General features: G+C 50.9%; 1 long non-coding RNA gene across 1 annotated transcript; it reads right to left on the reverse strand.

The window, feature by feature from the left end:
* Positions 1 to 4,697: 4,697 nt before the first annotated feature.
* Positions 4,698 to 14,899, reverse strand: LOC113490578. The gene is made up of 2 exons (XR_003400265.1): positions 14,564 to 14,899; positions 4,698 to 4,789 (listed from the first exon to the last, which is right to left on the reverse strand). It is a non-coding gene; the product is annotated as an uncharacterized LOC113490578 (long non-coding RNA).
* Positions 14,900 to 16,389: the final 1,490 nt, after the last annotated feature.

A 16,389-nucleotide genomic window follows, 5' to 3' on the forward strand; every position in this document is an offset into this window, starting at 1 on the left:
GGTTACAGGAGTTCTTTTTACAGTGCTCTCTATTATCCAAATCAGACACCACTTCTGACCAGTTATTCCATTTAAGAAATTAATTAAAGCCTGCACACAGCCTGGGTGCTGCTCCCAAGTTATCCAGGCAGCTGATGCCTGGAAATTGCAGAGGGGGGAATAACTATTTAAATGTTTATTTTCAACAAAGTGCTGGATCCTGGAGCAATACAGCTGCTGACCAAGAGGGAGTTTGGGAATGTTGGCCCCAGCGTCAGTAATCCCTTTTTTTTTTTTTCCCCTGTCTTTTGGTTCTCCAAGTCTATTGTCATGAAAAAGTATTGAAAATGAAGAAGCCTATTGTCATGAAAAAGTCTTATTTCAGTGGCCTAATGAGAACAGCTGCTTAGACCAACAGCAGTCGTAAAACCAGCAGCATGTTATTTGGCTGCACATGCCAAAAACGTGTTTTATTTTCATGGAAGCAGAGCCCCAGGGTTTGGGTTTTTTTTTTTTTCAAGTGGATGAGGCCTGGATCTGCCATCCACTTGAAAAACCAAACTCAATGGGAGCTTCAGGGCAAACTGCACCAGAATACAGCCAACAGGTCCTGAAGCACAACAGAGGGTCGGGAGCAGAGAGTAAGAAAATTGGTGGTTACACCAAGATGACACGCTGGGAAAATAAAGCTGACTTGTTTATATTGGTGGAGGAACCCCAATTTTTTGCTCATGTGCTTGATAGTGAGTTTTGCTGGGGTGCTGGAAATGAGTAGAACACAAAGGGCCACTAGGATTTAAGAGTTAACTTTATTCCCACCGCCTTTCCCACCCATTATCTATCCCAATTTAAAGCCAGGCAAGCTTTGGGGTACTTTCAGAAAGCACATATCAAAACGTTTTCTCTGTTGGAATACTCTCCTGTTCTGCAGACCATAAATCCCATCGATTTAATAAATCACGTGAGGTCAAAATCATCATTCAAACCTACAGCACGGCTGGAGGGGAAGGTCAGGAGCTGCCACGATTCACGTGTTTCCACCAGCTGCCTGGGCATGGAGGGCTGACGGAGGAAGGAATACGGTTGCTTATACAGAGAATTATACAATCCAATTCCCAAGAAATCTTGTGCATGTAAGAATAATGCAGGAAATGTAGAGACACGTTCCTTCCTAATGAACACGGAACTATTTTACAGTTTCAATTTACCTCTCTTACAGCTTTTTCACTGAGGGGCCTCTGCACAGATGCAAACAGAGATTTTTATCATCGGGACCCCTCGTGCCATAAAACACAAAGATGAAGGGATTAAGAAGTTTTCTTTTATTCTTCCATTCTTTCTCTCTCTTCCCCCCCACCACTCTGCACGAGGAAAGCAGTTGCCCTCATGTTGCTGCTGGGATTTGAACTGAACTTTCTGCTCCCTTCACTCCTCCGAAGGCTTGGGGGGCTCTGGGTGCCCTCACATGGGCTCAGGGAGGGGAATCTGGGTGCCCTTGCGTGGGTTTGGGCTGGGGGCTCTGGGTGCCTTCACACAGGCTTGAGGTGGGGGCTCTGGGTGCCCTCACATCAGCTTGTGGCGGGCTCTGGGTGTTCTCATACGGGCTCAGGGTGGGGCTCTGGGTGCCCTTGCATGGCCTTGGGGGCTCCAGGTGCCCTCACACAGGCTCAGGGTGGGGATCTGGATGCCCTCACAGCGGCTCGGGGAGGGGACTCCGGGTGTCCTTGCACAGGCTCAGGGGGGGCTCTGGGTGCCCTCGCATGGGCTCAGGGGCTCCGGGTGCCCTCACACGGGCTGGGTGTGGGGGCTCTGGGTGCCCTCACATGGGCTCTTGGCTGCCACCTCCCAGCATTTCCCCACACAAGATCCATGAGGATGCGATAACCTTTTCCTTTTCAGCCAACCCCCTCCAAGCAGCAGCAATCCTTCCCACTGCCTGAATTCATTAAAGCTCAAGTGTCCAAACAAGATGTCTGTTATTAAAAGAGCACCACAGGTGCTAATTAAAGGAGGATAACAGCAATCTCTCACTTAAACACCTTGTAAAGGGTCAGATCCCGCAAACCATTAGACCTCAACCGCCTTTGCAACTGGGCCCATGATTAAACAATGAGCTGCAAAAGCAGGAGGGGTCTAGCAGGGGCTGTGCTCATCACATAGGCTTAGCTTATCGATTCCTGTATCAGCTAGATCTGGCAGCAGCACGACGAGATTCATTTGTTCATCCCTTCTCTTCACCCTAGCATCCCTCTCTGCCTCAGCAAAAGCCTTTCAAACGTCCTTTATCTCTGCCTCAGTGCTCCCCGCGCCGCAGCGATCCCGCCAGGCCCCAGCAGCAGAGACCCCGCGGTGGAGGGTGTAGCGGACCGAGACTGGGGAGTTTGGTGCCAGCTGCTCCTGTGAGGGACTCGTATGTCTTTAGGAAATCTCTCCAAGCTTTAGTCACAGTAACAGAGTTACTAAAGCAGAGGGAAATACAGGCAAGTCTCCTGCAGCTCTTAGCTCCCAGGCCAGCGACTGCATCAAGGCTGAAACTTAATTAGTCTTTTCCATCAATAAACACAGGCTCCTGGTGCTCAGTTACAGAATCCCAGAATCATCTGGGTTGGAAAAGCCCTTGCAGATCCTCCAGCCCAACCATCACCCTCCCCCTGACCGTTCCCAACTCCCCCAGATCCCTCAGCGCTGGCTCAGCCCGACTCTTCAACCCCTCCAGGGATCCCGGGGACTCCCCCCTGCCCTGGGCAGCCCATTCCAACGCCCAACAGCCCCTTCTGCACAGAAATCCCTGCTGGCCACGCCAGTGCTGACACCAGCCAGGATGCCGTTGCCCTCCTTGGCCCCCTGGGCACACTCTGGCTCATTCTCACCCCCCCAGTCCCTCTCTGACCGGCAGCTCTCCAGCCACTCCTCCCCAGGCCTGTAGCCCCCCGGGGGTTGTTGTGGCCCAAGGGCAGCCCCCGGCATTTGCCCTCAGTGAAACGTCTACACTTCTGCAGGAACATCCCGCAGAGAGCTCCGGGGAGGGTCACTCTTCAGGGCTAAACACAGGTAAACGCAATGCTTCTGCTCTTGTCTTGGCGAACAGCCTCCTCCCTTCCCTCCTGCAGCTCAAGTGATCTACTACGGACCCGGTTCCCCGCTTTGCAACTTCCTGCATCTCCCAGGAACACGAGGTTTCTATCCTGGAGTTTGGGGGCCCCATGCTGAGACCCTCCACACACCCCATTGCTTACAGTTTGGGCTCTGCTCCAGCCCCACACCGGGCACCACAGGAGAAACAATAAACCAGATCTGCCCAATGGAATTCCAGGGAAACAGGAAAACGGGGTGGACAAGAACCCATCCCAGCAAAACCAGTTTGATCTCAGAGGAACGAGCTGTTCCCCAAACCTGCTGATTACTACAGTCAAATTGATGAGTGTACTCCAGGTTTCTGAGCACAGGTTTTACCCTTCCAGCTTCGCTAGAGCTGCTGATGCACATCGGGTACTCTGAAGTAACCTGGTTTTCACGAAGAATTTTTTTTCCTTTGGGATCTACCACGTCCTGACAAGCCAGCTGTAGCAAACAACAGCCCTGTAACCTGCTCAAGAGCGGATCATATACTTATTTCTCAAAAAAATAGTACTTATCAGATGCCTTTAATACCCAGATCCAAATGGAAGCCCACTGAGAAGGAAACGAGCAGAGATGCCACCAGCTTAAAGGCCAGAAGGCACCAAATAGCGCTGCCCCAGGTGGAAGGTGAAACCTCCGTGAGCCTGTGGGAAAAGCCAGAGGGAGAAGAGAAAACCGTAAGGAAGAAGCACAAAAATGACCCCAAAGTTGTGGCTTGAATGGTAGTAACACACACACACACACACAATTTTCCATGCATACCACTGTACTGTAAGTGAGCGGAGCAGCATCACTCAGCACTGCAAAGCCACCTCTGCTGCCTAAACCTCTCGCAGGAAAATGGGAATTTTCCTCTTTAATGGTTAGGGCACTTGTGGCCAGGCCAAATTACACTCAGGAAAAAAAAAAAAAAAAAAAAAAAAAAAAAAAAAAAAAACTCATTAGTTCACAGAAAGAACAGAAAACAATGAAGAACTTGCTGACACTCGCAGGGATTTTAAGCGGTGCAGGAAAGCCACCCGGCTGCCCCCGGCCAGACGGGTGGTTTTTAGTAAATCAGCCGTGGCAGAGGCCTGCGAGTGGCTCAACACAGGCGAGACGTGGGGAAAGGTCTCGTTTCCCAGCAGGACCCAGCATGTGAAACTGCTCCAGGCTCAGTGCTCTGCAGCCAGACAGTGCCTTGAACAAACACGGCTCAGTGCGCGCGCCCCGCGGCCAACGTGCCCTCTCCCGACGGCCTAGGTACACGTGTTTGACATGGAATTCAGCTGCAAAAAAAAACCCAGCTCCATCTTTAGGAAGGCCTCCACCTCTGTCAAGCCATCCTTGAGAGACAGACAGCACCTGTAGTCTCCATCCTGCTCCCTCTTCAGCCCTAGTCCTGCCAGCTGCGGTTTTCATGCTTTTAATGGCTGACAGCACATCAATTTAAAACTATTTCCGTTACCTAAATAAAGTAATTCCTAGAATGGATGACTCAGAAGCCTCTCCCCTCACCAGAAATCCGAGCAGAAACACGATACTTTATCGGGGCAAATCACTTTGCCCTTTTGGTTTGGCACGTCAAAGTCTTTTCTTCTAAAAAAGAGATGAGGAGATCTGCTCTCTGCCGGCGCTTCGTCGGAGAGCTGGGCCTTCACTCCCCAGGACACCACAGGTCAGGACTTTGCCTGTGTTATCACTGGTGGGGCTGGACCAAGATAAGCAAAAGCAGGATGGTTATTAAAAAAAAAATATTTAAAAAATCCCATAGAAACGGCCCTAGAGGGTTGTTTTGGTTTGGGGGTTTTTTTTGGGGTTTTTTTTGTACTGTGACTGAGGAGCCCACACCAGGAATTTGCCCCAGAGGAGTTATGTGTAACAAGTGCCAGCAAGCAGAGAGGTGGCAGGAGGACTCCTCAACTCACCCCTACCCTCCACAGGCCCCAAGAGGTACCTCTGCGCGCAAAGCGCCTGATGTCCTCTCAAAACACTGCGCCGGGATCGCACAAAAGTGCTTGCACTTGTGTCTCGTGGAGATTAACCTTCCCTTTAATCCCTCTGCTCGCTGACAAATCTCATCCAGTTTAGTTTGGGGGACAGGCCTGGATCGCTTGCAGATCTGCACGCTCAGCTTGGGAAAACAATGAAGACAGGCTTTATGGAGAGGGGGGAACAAAAAAACCAAACCAACCCCAAACAAAAAAAACAACCCCACAAACCTGCATCTGTCTGCAGAAACCACTTGGTAAAAGGTTTTCACTCCCACAGTGATGGCCCCACGCTGCTGCAGCCCCAAGAGAGATGCTCCCCCCACGACAGAGAGAGGAAAGGGGGTAAAACGACACGGCGTGGAGAACTGCCCAGCGCCCCAGCCAGGAAACACCCTCCTTGACGTCCCTTTTTCCTCCCAGGCAGCACCGTCAGGGGCTCAGGGGAGCTGAACCTCCAGCCACGTGCTCTTGCCTGCCTCGTCCTCGAGAGGAGCGAGCGATCGGAGCATCCACCTACAGACAACCCTCTGGGAGGGCAACGGCAGCCTTCGCCAAAATGACGCTCCCCAAGGCGTTGGCCAGACCATGTAGGTGGAAAAAAATGACCCGTAACCCATCGTAAACGCACAGGAATAGGTTCAAACCTCCAGGAGAATTAATCGCTGTCCAGACGTGGGATTTCACCATATTTGGCCACCTCGATGCAAGTCTACACGGCTTTAAGCAGCAGCATCTACCGAAAGACTTTTCTACTTCAAGCCGCCATTCAAGCCCAAACTGCTTCACCACTTCATCCTTCACTGCTTCATCCCAAACTCCAGCCTCTTCCTCGGTCTGACTCCCTAAAGAACGAGGCCGCAAGGTCTCACACCTGCCAACGTTTTGGAAACTGGGAATCTCACACTGAACAACTTCACAGGGCCAAATTCCCCCTCTTCTACTCCAGGGGGAAAAAAAGTCTCCGCTGTTTTAATGCTTCCCAGTCTCATGATTTTGGGAGATCGTGTGGTGTGCAATCATGGGATGGTAGCAGCCAGCAAAGCTGAAAGCCAGTGGCGGAAATCGTGCCGGCATCATCAAAAATTCTAGAGAATTAAAACAAAAATGTTGCAAGTCCTGGTCCTAAAATAACCCGACCAAAACCAAAACACACTCCCAGTGACTTTTAGCCATCCAGATAATAGATGGGGAATAAAAAAGCTTTGCTGGACCACTGCTAAAGCTCGCTCTCAGTATAATCACCTACTACTATAATGAGATTACATGGATTAGCTGCATTTTAAGGGAACATTAATGAACTGGACAGACTTTCTAGGTAGGTTTTCAGTGCTACACAGAATAATACTGGGAAGACATCAAACCAGGCAGCTATTTTTAGAAAGCATTCCTCTAAACAACCCAGGTAAGAGAGAGATCGCAAGGTGTCTTAACGCAGGCAAGTAGCTGAATGAATGCACGTCGCAGAGAAAAACAGATTCATCCCCGGGTTCTCTTGGCCAAGTTACAGAAGGAATTAATTCAGCCAGACCTGAGCTTGCATTCCTCCAACGCTGTGTTGTGAAACGGACTCAAAAAGTTGGAGGGAACGAGTAACTCAGGAGGATGCACTGTGCTAAGAGAGGAAAACGTGAGGCCAGGACGATCCAGGATGAACATGCTGGGGATTGTACCCTGGTGCCCTGGGGGGACCTGCGCCCCCCCCCACCCCACAGTGACAAGCCCCTGTCCTCTCCCTGGCTGCAGACAGGACATGTGTCCCCCAGGGAAGGTGTCCCCCAAAACGAGCCTGAAATTAAGACTTCATCATCATCAGGGCAGCCTTCACCACGTGGGGTGCAGCAGCTATATCCATTGCAGAGAGCAGGGGTAGCACTTGCTCCTTCCTAATTACCCTCAGGATTTAAGAGCAACTCGCAGAGAATCCATTTATTTTAAATTGGTTTTTAGTCCTGGAGCTTACTCCTACAAAACACCCAGCAACTTCCAAACAAGCTAGACTCCGTGCTGTCCAAAGTCTTTTTTCCAGGATGGATCCAAGCTGGAGCCCGGATATTTTGCTCCCCATGTTCCATCCAGCCACATCTCTGCACCTTTCCTCTCACTGTGACTCAGCCGGGGCTCAAGAATAAAAGCTCATTAGGGATTAAGCATCAGAGCAGCACAGCAAAAGGATGGCCCCTACCCAGGCAACTCACAGCCTGGGTTCTTGTAGCTCCCACCCTGGTGAAGCGACAAAAATAACCCATTAAAAAGTCACTTTAATTGCCTTGCCAGTGGTTTGCACAAACTCCAGCTAATGCTTGAGGTTAAAAATGAATTAAGCCTTAAATAGCAAGTTCTCTTCTATTCCTCCCACTTTTACCGTGAAATTTTAATGGGGTCATGGTAAGTGAGGGTGGAAAACAGATCCAGCCAGTCCTCCAGCTCTTGTGTCCAGCTCCTCTGCAACAAGGACCAGGCTCAGTTCTCCTGGGTTTGCTCCACCACAGGCTCCTGTTGTGGGCACACAGTCTGTTTTGGGGAACACCACCCAGGCTGCTGCCTAGATGCAATTAAGACAGTCACAAAAATTTAAAGAAGGACCTGGGGGGTTGATTGCCAGCCGGCTGAACAGGAGCCAGCAGTGCGCCCAGGGGGGCAAGGAGGCCAATGGCATCCTGGCTTGTGTCAGCACTGGCGTGGCCAGCAGGGACAGGGAAGGGATATGGGGGAGTTGGGAACAAGATGATTCCGTAAAATGGTAATTCTTCATGCCAGGAGTAGTCTTCACCAGGATGAGAAAATTGAAAGGGTGCAACCATGCACTGTGGTCCTCCAGAGCCCTGGAAATATCCACTCCATCCCATGTGGTGCTTGTGCCTCTCAGACACTGCCCAGCACTTCGTGTCCGAGTTGATTGCTACTCAGGAGAAGAAATGTTCCACCACCACACTTTTGTTGAAAAAAAAAAGATGAAAATGGGAAGGGAACCTAAGTAGCAAAGCTCAAAGAGCACTTCACAGGAGCACGAATGAAGCATTGCCTGCCCGCTGTCGGGTTATCGCTGCCTGCTACACGAGGATCATCTAAACTGGGCACAATCCTGCTCCCCATCAAGATCTGGGTGCCCGGAATGAAGGTGGGAGGGAGACAGCAAGTCCATGGCAAAACAGGGATGCTGCTGATGGTTTGGGTTGGTTTGTTATGTTTTCAAATCTGATTCTTTTAAACATAGGGCTAGGGCATCAGTCTGCCCTACGTGTCACCGAGAACAACGCACTTAAGGTTCTCTGCACCAGCTTGGGCTCCAGACCACCAGTGCTCAGCATCTAGCCAAATATCTGAAACATCCCTCCTGCTCCGCATGGGGCTGTAAAAGAATGACCAGGATTGAGGAATTTCACAGCCTTAAGCCGTTTTTTTGACTTTTGGCTCCAGCGGGCGGTAAAGATACCCATTTTGCAGAAGGAGTCATGCCAAGAAAACCTGGCTGAGTGGTTTGGTTTGCAAGACTCAAGTCTCAGAGTCTTTTTTTTTTTTTTTTTTTCCCCCCCCCCTTTCAGTATTGCTCAAAAAATGCTTGTGTTTCTAAAGCTTTTTGCAGGTCTTACAGTACTTTGCTGGGATAAAGGAAAACTGACAAGCATATTACTGCAATAAAGATTATATTTTTCTGTCTGAGTAGCAGCAGGCAGATGAGATTTATTCAGATAAAAGAAGGCAGCGTAGAAGATGAGCTTATATTCCATGATATAAACCTAAATCATGGGGAGATGAGGGGACTCCACAGGAGATGGGCATCCCCTTCCCAGGGGGTCTGTCCTCCTCAGTCTCATGGCACCAGCAAAATGAAATGGGTGAGATGAGCAAAAATACTAACCCACGCTCCTCTGTAGGGAGAAAAAAAAAAAAAAAAGGAGTTTTCCAAACTTTGTAGTCATAGTTTTTCCCCCTAGCTGCTCTGCTACTGCGTTAGCCCCATGACTGCTCCCGAGATCTCCTGAAACACACATTTTTCAGGTACTGAAAAGATGCTGCACGTATTAGAATGGGAATTTCCTTCAAACTTCTTCTGAAACACGCTCTGCCCATTTTGCTGCGTTTGAAGAGCAGACAGCAATTAGCTTTCCAGCTCGGCGATAAAATAGGTTTTTTTTCATCCTCGGAGCCATCTTTCTGTGGCGTTTCTAATGACTTGAGGAGACAAAGACCGTAAAAGCCTTTCCCACATGCAGAACTGCCTCCACACTCTCCAAACACACAAGATAATGAGGCCCTTCAAGTGCCATGATCAAACTCCTTTCTACCAGCCCGATTAGCGCCGCTAACAATCCTCCTCGTGCCTCCTTCATCCTCAGCTAGTTCAGCAAACTGCTCTCTGCAGCATTTACGCTTTGTTAATCAGTCGGTATTTACCAGAAACCTGCTCACCTGCCTTAACATCAGGGGACGTGGCGACGCGATCGCTAACACCGGGCAAAACCCAGCCCTGAAGAAGCGGGCAGATGGCACGGACGTCTGTCGTGCCTAAAATCCAGCAGGTATTTTGGGAGCGGGGGCGGCCATCTCATGACTCATGAATGTTTGTTTTCTTTTTAAATAATCAGAATGAGCCCCTGTCTAATAAGACCAGGTGAAGCTGGAACGCGAGACAAGTTGGAAAGTCAATAATATCAACCACAGATAGCGATTGGCAAATGCAAAGCCCATCAAGATGCCACCTGAACCACAGAATCCTTCAGGTTGGAAAAGCCCCTCGGGATCAGCGAGTCCAACCCTCAGCCCGACTCTACAAAGTTCTCCCCTACCCCACATCCCCCACAGCTCATCCCAACGGCCCTGAAACCCCCCCAGGGATGGGGACTCCCCCCTCCCTGGGCAGCCTCTTCCACTCTCGGACCACTCTGTCTGGGAAACATTTTCTCCTCCTGCCCAGCCTGACCCTCCCCTGGGGCAGTTTCCAGCCGTTCCCTCTTGTCCTGTCCCTGATCCCCTGGGAGCAGAGCCCAGCCCCAGCCTCTCTGCAATGTCCTGTCAGGAGCTGCAGAGAGGGATGAGGGCTCCCCTCAGCCTCCTCCTCCTCACCCTGAACACTCCCAGCTCCTTCCCTGGCTCCTCACAGGATTTATTCTCCAGCCCTTCCCCAGCCTCGTTGCCCTCCTCTGCCCTCGCTCCAGCCCCTCCAGATCTCTCTGGGATTGAGGTGCCCAGACCTGGACACAACGCTCCAGGTGTGGCCTCACCAGTGCAGAGCACAGGGGACTGTCACCTCCCTGCTCCTGCTGGTCACACCAGTGCTGACACAAGCCAGGATGCCGTTGGCTTTCTTGCCCACCCGGGCACACGCTGGCTCCTGTTCAGCTGCTTGTCCATGAGAACCCCCAGACCCTTCTCTCCCAGACAGCTCCAGCCACCCCTCCCCGAGCCTGTAGCCACGCAGGGGGTGGTTGTGGCCCAAGGGCAGGACCTGGCACTTGCCCTTGTTGAAGCTCGTCCCGTTGACGTCGGCCACCGATCCAATCTATCCAACCTGAGATTTCCCTGCCCTTTATTCAAGCAAGAAAGGAAAGGACTCGCTGACAATACCCAAAGAAAAACCCAAAACCGACCTCAAGTGTAAAGCAAAAACCAGACAAGAGAAAAGTGTGTATGAAATTTCAACTTTGCATCAAAATTTCCCTCGCGGAGGTTTAGGAAATGGTGGCAGGGCCATGCGGGAGCGAGGAACAGAGGCCAGCTGTTGTTGCTAGCACAGCTGTATGCACATCTGGCCTACCAGCAACCTAGCAGCCAACCCCAGGAGCAACAAGAGCTGCCCCTTTCCACCCCACAAACTTTTTTTTTTTTTTTTTTTTTTTTTTTTTTGCTGCTTCACGAGGCTTCCCTTTTCAGCTCCCCCATAAACCCACTTCCCCACCAGCTCCCTGGCCACCCATTCCCTGCTCCCGACAAGCCTTGCCTTCCTTCACAAAAACAGCAGCAACTCTGCTCCGTGCTTACTGCCTTACTAAAAGCACAAAATTATTGCTAATTTTTGGCATTTCTGACCACACTCAGCCCGGGAGGTATGTTGAAGGAAACTAAGGCTGGCCTGCTTATTTCAGACTCTGAGGAAAGGCTTTCTTAAGCTGATACAACCTCGAATTACAAAAAAACAGCGAGAAAAAAATTCCCAGAGAGCAGAAGAATTCTTAAAAGAAATTATCTGAAATACTCTCCCGGTCAGCTTCATTGTTTGTAGAAGAGATGCAAACCAGTCTCAATGTTTCAATACTGACAGAAATGCAAAGTAACAATTTTTTTTTTTTTTTTTAGTCTTCCCATTCTCCTTGATCTCATTTTAACTGGAACCGGTCCCAGCTGAATCAGATCCCAAGAAGCCCAGCACCTACCCTCTGTCCCTGAAGTCATTTTAAGCCAGGACCTATTTCCACATTCACATTCCCAGCCCTGCCTCCTCAGCAGGCAACGGTTTCATTTCCCTTTACCCAAAGGCACTTGCTAATAGTTCCAAACTTTCCGTATTTCACAGGACGGGGCAGGGAGAGTTAATGGAGCACAGAGCCCTGGCGAAGGGCCGGGTACAACTGGTGCTGTGATGGCAGACGTGGACTGATATTCCACCTTGATAGCAAACGTGATCCAGCCTGCAATTTCTTCTGCCGCCTTTCTTCCAGAAAACCCCAGACCAGAAGCACGCAGTTTGGGGCTGGGATACCCCCAGCTCCTTCCAGAGGGACCAGCAGCATCACAGCCACAAAAGAGAGATAGGGAAGGGGGAAGAACTCCTTCCAGAAAGGCTCACGCCTCCACAGCTGATACGTTGCCTTCCCCCTGCCCCGCTTCACTTACATGTAGGAACAAGCCTCTCTCAGGGTCCAGAGATGATCTGCAGAGTTTCCTTTAGGAAGGGATTTCAGGAGGAGGGCTTAGGAAGCGGCCTGTATGCTGAAACATGAAATTTGATTAAGCTTTTTATCTTGGTTTACGTAGCTAATTGTTGCAGGTGTATCAGTTACCATGTAATTAATCCTGTTGTAAAATCAGGTGTAGCCAAGAACTGACTTGTGCAAACAATCTGAGCAGCTGGAACAGATGGACACTAGACAGGTACCTGCCGGAGGGGTGTTTGCTTTTCCCTGATCCTAACATGAAGCTGAGACACAGCCAAGCCGCTTCCCTGGTACGGACTTGGGAAGTCTCCCATCACTCAGCCAAGACAACAGCTCAGGACAGCAGTGGGTAACTTTTTATCCATGGCAGGTCATGGATGGTGAGAGCAGACACAATACAAAGGGCAAACGAGCAGGATGAAGATTTCCCACCTGCACGTGATGGATCTACACCGGGTCTCAGGAGGGGACCACCTACAAAAACCTCACGAGCATCCCTGCCAGTGACCCCCCAGACACACGTGTACCCAGGGCACCGCTCCTCACAGCACTGGGAATGCTCACATCAGCGACTGGGAAAGCTTTTTTGAGTTTCCCTGCTCCTTCCCTTCCTCTCAGGAACGCCCCGAGGATAAGCATGCTAAGAGCCATGTAGCGCTGGGCTGCTGCAGCGGCGTGGGCTGGCCAGCTTCCTACAGAGATGACTGTTGTGTATAATATAGAAACCGAGCTGCTTGTTCCAAGCACAACCACGCCGGCTGCTTTTTAAAGACAGGCTTAGCTCAGACACAAAGTGCTGCAGGAAGAAGCAGTGCTAATTCCCCCTGCAACTTTCAAGCCAGAGGAAGGTGTCGGTAGAGATCTGGGAGCTTGTCCCACTCCCGAGACAGCCCCAGGGACGGGGAGCGTCCGCAAGATCATTCTGGCATCTTTCAGCAGGGCTGAAAGCAGCTCCTGGGAATTCGGCCGTGCAGTTCTGCCTGGAAAGCCCTTGGAAGGGATCACTGTTTAACCTCACCTAGCACAGATGCTGGGAAACACACAGGGGCTTCCCAGTGCCAAGCGCCTGCCTGGGAAGCGCAGCTGGTGAGGTTTGCAAGGTGCAGTGGTTGGTTAGGTGAGGAGCATGAAGATGTCGAGATGCGAAACAAGTGATTCAGTGCTGCAAAACTTATTCAAATCCTATGAAGTATGTGATTTTCTTCAGAAATCACAGAATCACCTTGGTTAGAAAAGCCCTTGCAGCTCCTCCAGCCCAACCACGACCCTCCCCCTGACCGTTCCCAACTCCCCCAGATCCCTCAGCGCTGGCTCAGCCCGACTCTTCAACCCCTCCAGGGATCCCGGGGACTCCCCCCTGCCCTGGGCAGCCCATTCCAACGCCCAACAGCCCCTTCTGCACAGAAATCCTTCCTCAGAGCCAGCCTGACCCTGCCCTGGGCAGCTTGAGGCCATTCCCTCGGGGCCTGGCGCTGGGGCCTTGGCTCCAGAGACTCATCCCCCCTCTCTGCCCCCTCCTGGCAGGGAGTTGCAGAGGGCCAGGAGGTCTCCCCTCAGCCTCCTCTTCTCCAGACTGAACCCCCCCAGTTCCCCCAGCCGCTCCCCAGCAGACCTGTGCTCCAGACCCTGCCCCAGCTCCGTTGCCCTTCTCTGCCCACGCTCGAGTCACTCAATGGCCTTTTTGGGGTGAGGGGCCCAACACTGAACCCCCTCAGCGAGGGGCGGCCTCCCCAGTGCCGAGCCCAGGGCTCAGATCCCTTCCCTGTCCCTGCTGGCCACGCCAGTGCTGACACCAGCCAGGATGCCGTTGCCCTCCTTGGCCCCCTGGGCACACTCTGGCTCATTCTCACCCCCCCAGTCCCTCTCTGACCGGCAGCTCTCCAGCCACTCCTCCCCAGGCCTGGAGCCCCCCTGGGGGTTGTTGTGGCCCAAGGGCAGCCCCCGGCATTTGCCCTCAGTGAAACTCCCCCAGTTGGGCTCAGCCCATGGCTCCAGCCTGCCCAGGTCTCTCTGCAGAGCCTCCCCACCCTCGAGCAGACCAACACTCCCACCCAGCTGGGTGTCACCTGCAAACTGACTGAGGGTGCCCTCGATCCCCTCCGCTAGATCATCCATAAAGATGTTAAACAGGAGCGGCCCCAGCACCCAGCCCTGGGGGACACCACTCGTGACCGGCCGCCAACTGGATTTAACTCCGCTCACCACAACTCTCTGGGCCCGGCCATCAGCCAGTTTTTTACCCAGCGAAGCGTGTGCCCATCCAAGCCTCGAGCAGCCAGTTTTGCCAGGAGACTGCTGTGGGAACCGGTGTCAAAGGCCTTAATAAAGTCAAGGTAGACAAAATCAACAGCCTTTCCCTCATCCAATAAACAGGTCGCCCTGTCACAGAAGATCAGGTTTGATCCACAGAGGTGTCAAAGACACTCAAAGACGATTTGCTGGGCATTCTCAAGGCCATAAACACTGAATTTCAGTCTCTTCTACGGGTTCAGCTGCACTGGTGCAAGGAGGAGAACATCTCGCCACTATTCACCGCCTGCACACAAGCCAGAGAGGTAAATAAAAATGCCACAATGCAAACAAGTAATGAATAATCAATACCATACCCAAGGAACACACCAGCGAGTCTTTCAGATGAAAAGACACTGCTGGCAGGTGGAGTAGCTCACATTTCAGCATTAATTGCCCGCAGAGCAGCAGCAGACCTATGTGACGAGGGTGAAGCCAAAATGAACTGCCACGTCTAATGCAAGTCCTCTTCTGTCAGAGCTTGGTTCTGTGCTAGTCACAGGAACTACAAGCCAAAAATAATGGCAGCAGAGTCTAAATTTAAAAGGGCATGTTTTACAAAGCTGAAAGTAATTTTTAGCATAACTGAGAGTACGGGACTCACTTGAAGCATCTACAAAAGACCCCCAAAGTTACAAACCCAGAAAAGCAGCAAGAGTTAAATTGGGCAATAACCATTCCGGCAAAAATAAGATGTGGAAAATGCACGGGAACACGATCCTTCTAAAAAGCAAAGAAGGGGGAAAAAAAGATATGGCACTGAAAGAGACACGTCCAGGGTCAGTGACTGATGAGGACCTCTAAAGGAATCCAATAAATGTGAACAGCCAACAGAATTAATTGTCAAGTAAGGCACTTTTAAAGCATGCTAGGAATAGAGAATCAGATACCTGCTAGACTCATTATTAGGTCCTATCAGTAAAATTAAAAGTGAGCACTGTGTTGCTGATGGGATAAAACAGTTACCCAAGAGGACGAGAAAATCTCATTGCACCCCACTGTGCAAAAGCAGGGTCTTTCCCAACAACCTCCTGCACAACCTCTCTTAAAACCCCTAATGACAAAGGTTTCGGTATGGCCAAACATCTGCTGAAATAAAGCATTTAAAAACCAACCAGTGAAACACAAGGAAATTTTGTGTAGTCGCAGTATTTTCAGGACGAAAGGTGAAAGGCAGAAGCAGCAGGCAACTGGGGTCAGCTCCAGCTAAAATGGGACGGAAATTTCAGGTAAATAAATGAACTGACGACTAAAAATACAATTCCAATCAGCCAGCTGAGTCTCCTGGAATTAGATCTGTTTAAAAGACTTTGTTGGGGTTTTTTTTTTTGACAGCCAACAGGGCTGCATGATGCAGGCAACTGCCTCGACACAGCGTTTACCTGCATTTCTCCAAAGTACATAATTATTTTGAGGATGAATTTCACACAAGGTGTAAGGAACCACACACATACATCAGGTGTGTGCCAGCACAGCCCCAAGCAGGGTGTTGACAGAGTGAGACCAGGGAGGGAAGCCAGCACCCATGCACAGTCCTTGGGGATTTTTGTCACTTCTCAGTCTCATCTGTGATTCCTTCTAAGGAATTATATTAAATATAATCCTGTAAGACATAAAAAAACCCAAGTAACTAATGGATGGTTGGTTAATGACACAGTTGCATGGAGACCCAAATCACCTCACTGGAAGTCACAGTCTGACAGACCACGTCTTCACGTGGCGAAGTAACACACAAGGTAGGAAAAGGGATCTCTGCCCAAGCCAAATAAAGGGATTTGGGATGAGTGTGGGGCGTCTCTTCTGCATCAGAGCAAAGCCAGAGCAAAAGGAGGTGGTGGGCTCCGTGGAGCTGCAATGGGAAACGTGTCTGTTAGAAGCTGGAAAGAAGCTCAAGCCGACACACGGCACTGCCAAGGTCACAGCTGCATCCAGACCAGCACCTGGATGATGCGGGCACCCCAGCAAAATCCCAGGGGTGCCCACAAAAACTGTACCGGGTGGAGCAGGAGCCTTTCAGCATGAGGTTGTAGCACCTCAAATACTCCAGGCTCCTGAGGAGTAGGTGAAGTGGTGACCCAATCACTGCAGGCAAGAAGCTGCGAGTGACACATCACCTCTGTGACAAGGACACAACAACATCCCCCCTCTGCAAGTCA

Source organism: Athene cunicularia, unplaced genomic scaffold (genome assembly GCF_003259725.1).
Source record: "Athene cunicularia isolate RWA unplaced genomic scaffold, athCun1 SCF_145, whole genome shotgun sequence".
Lineage (NCBI taxonomy): Eukaryota > Metazoa > Chordata > Aves > Strigiformes > Strigidae > Athene > Athene cunicularia.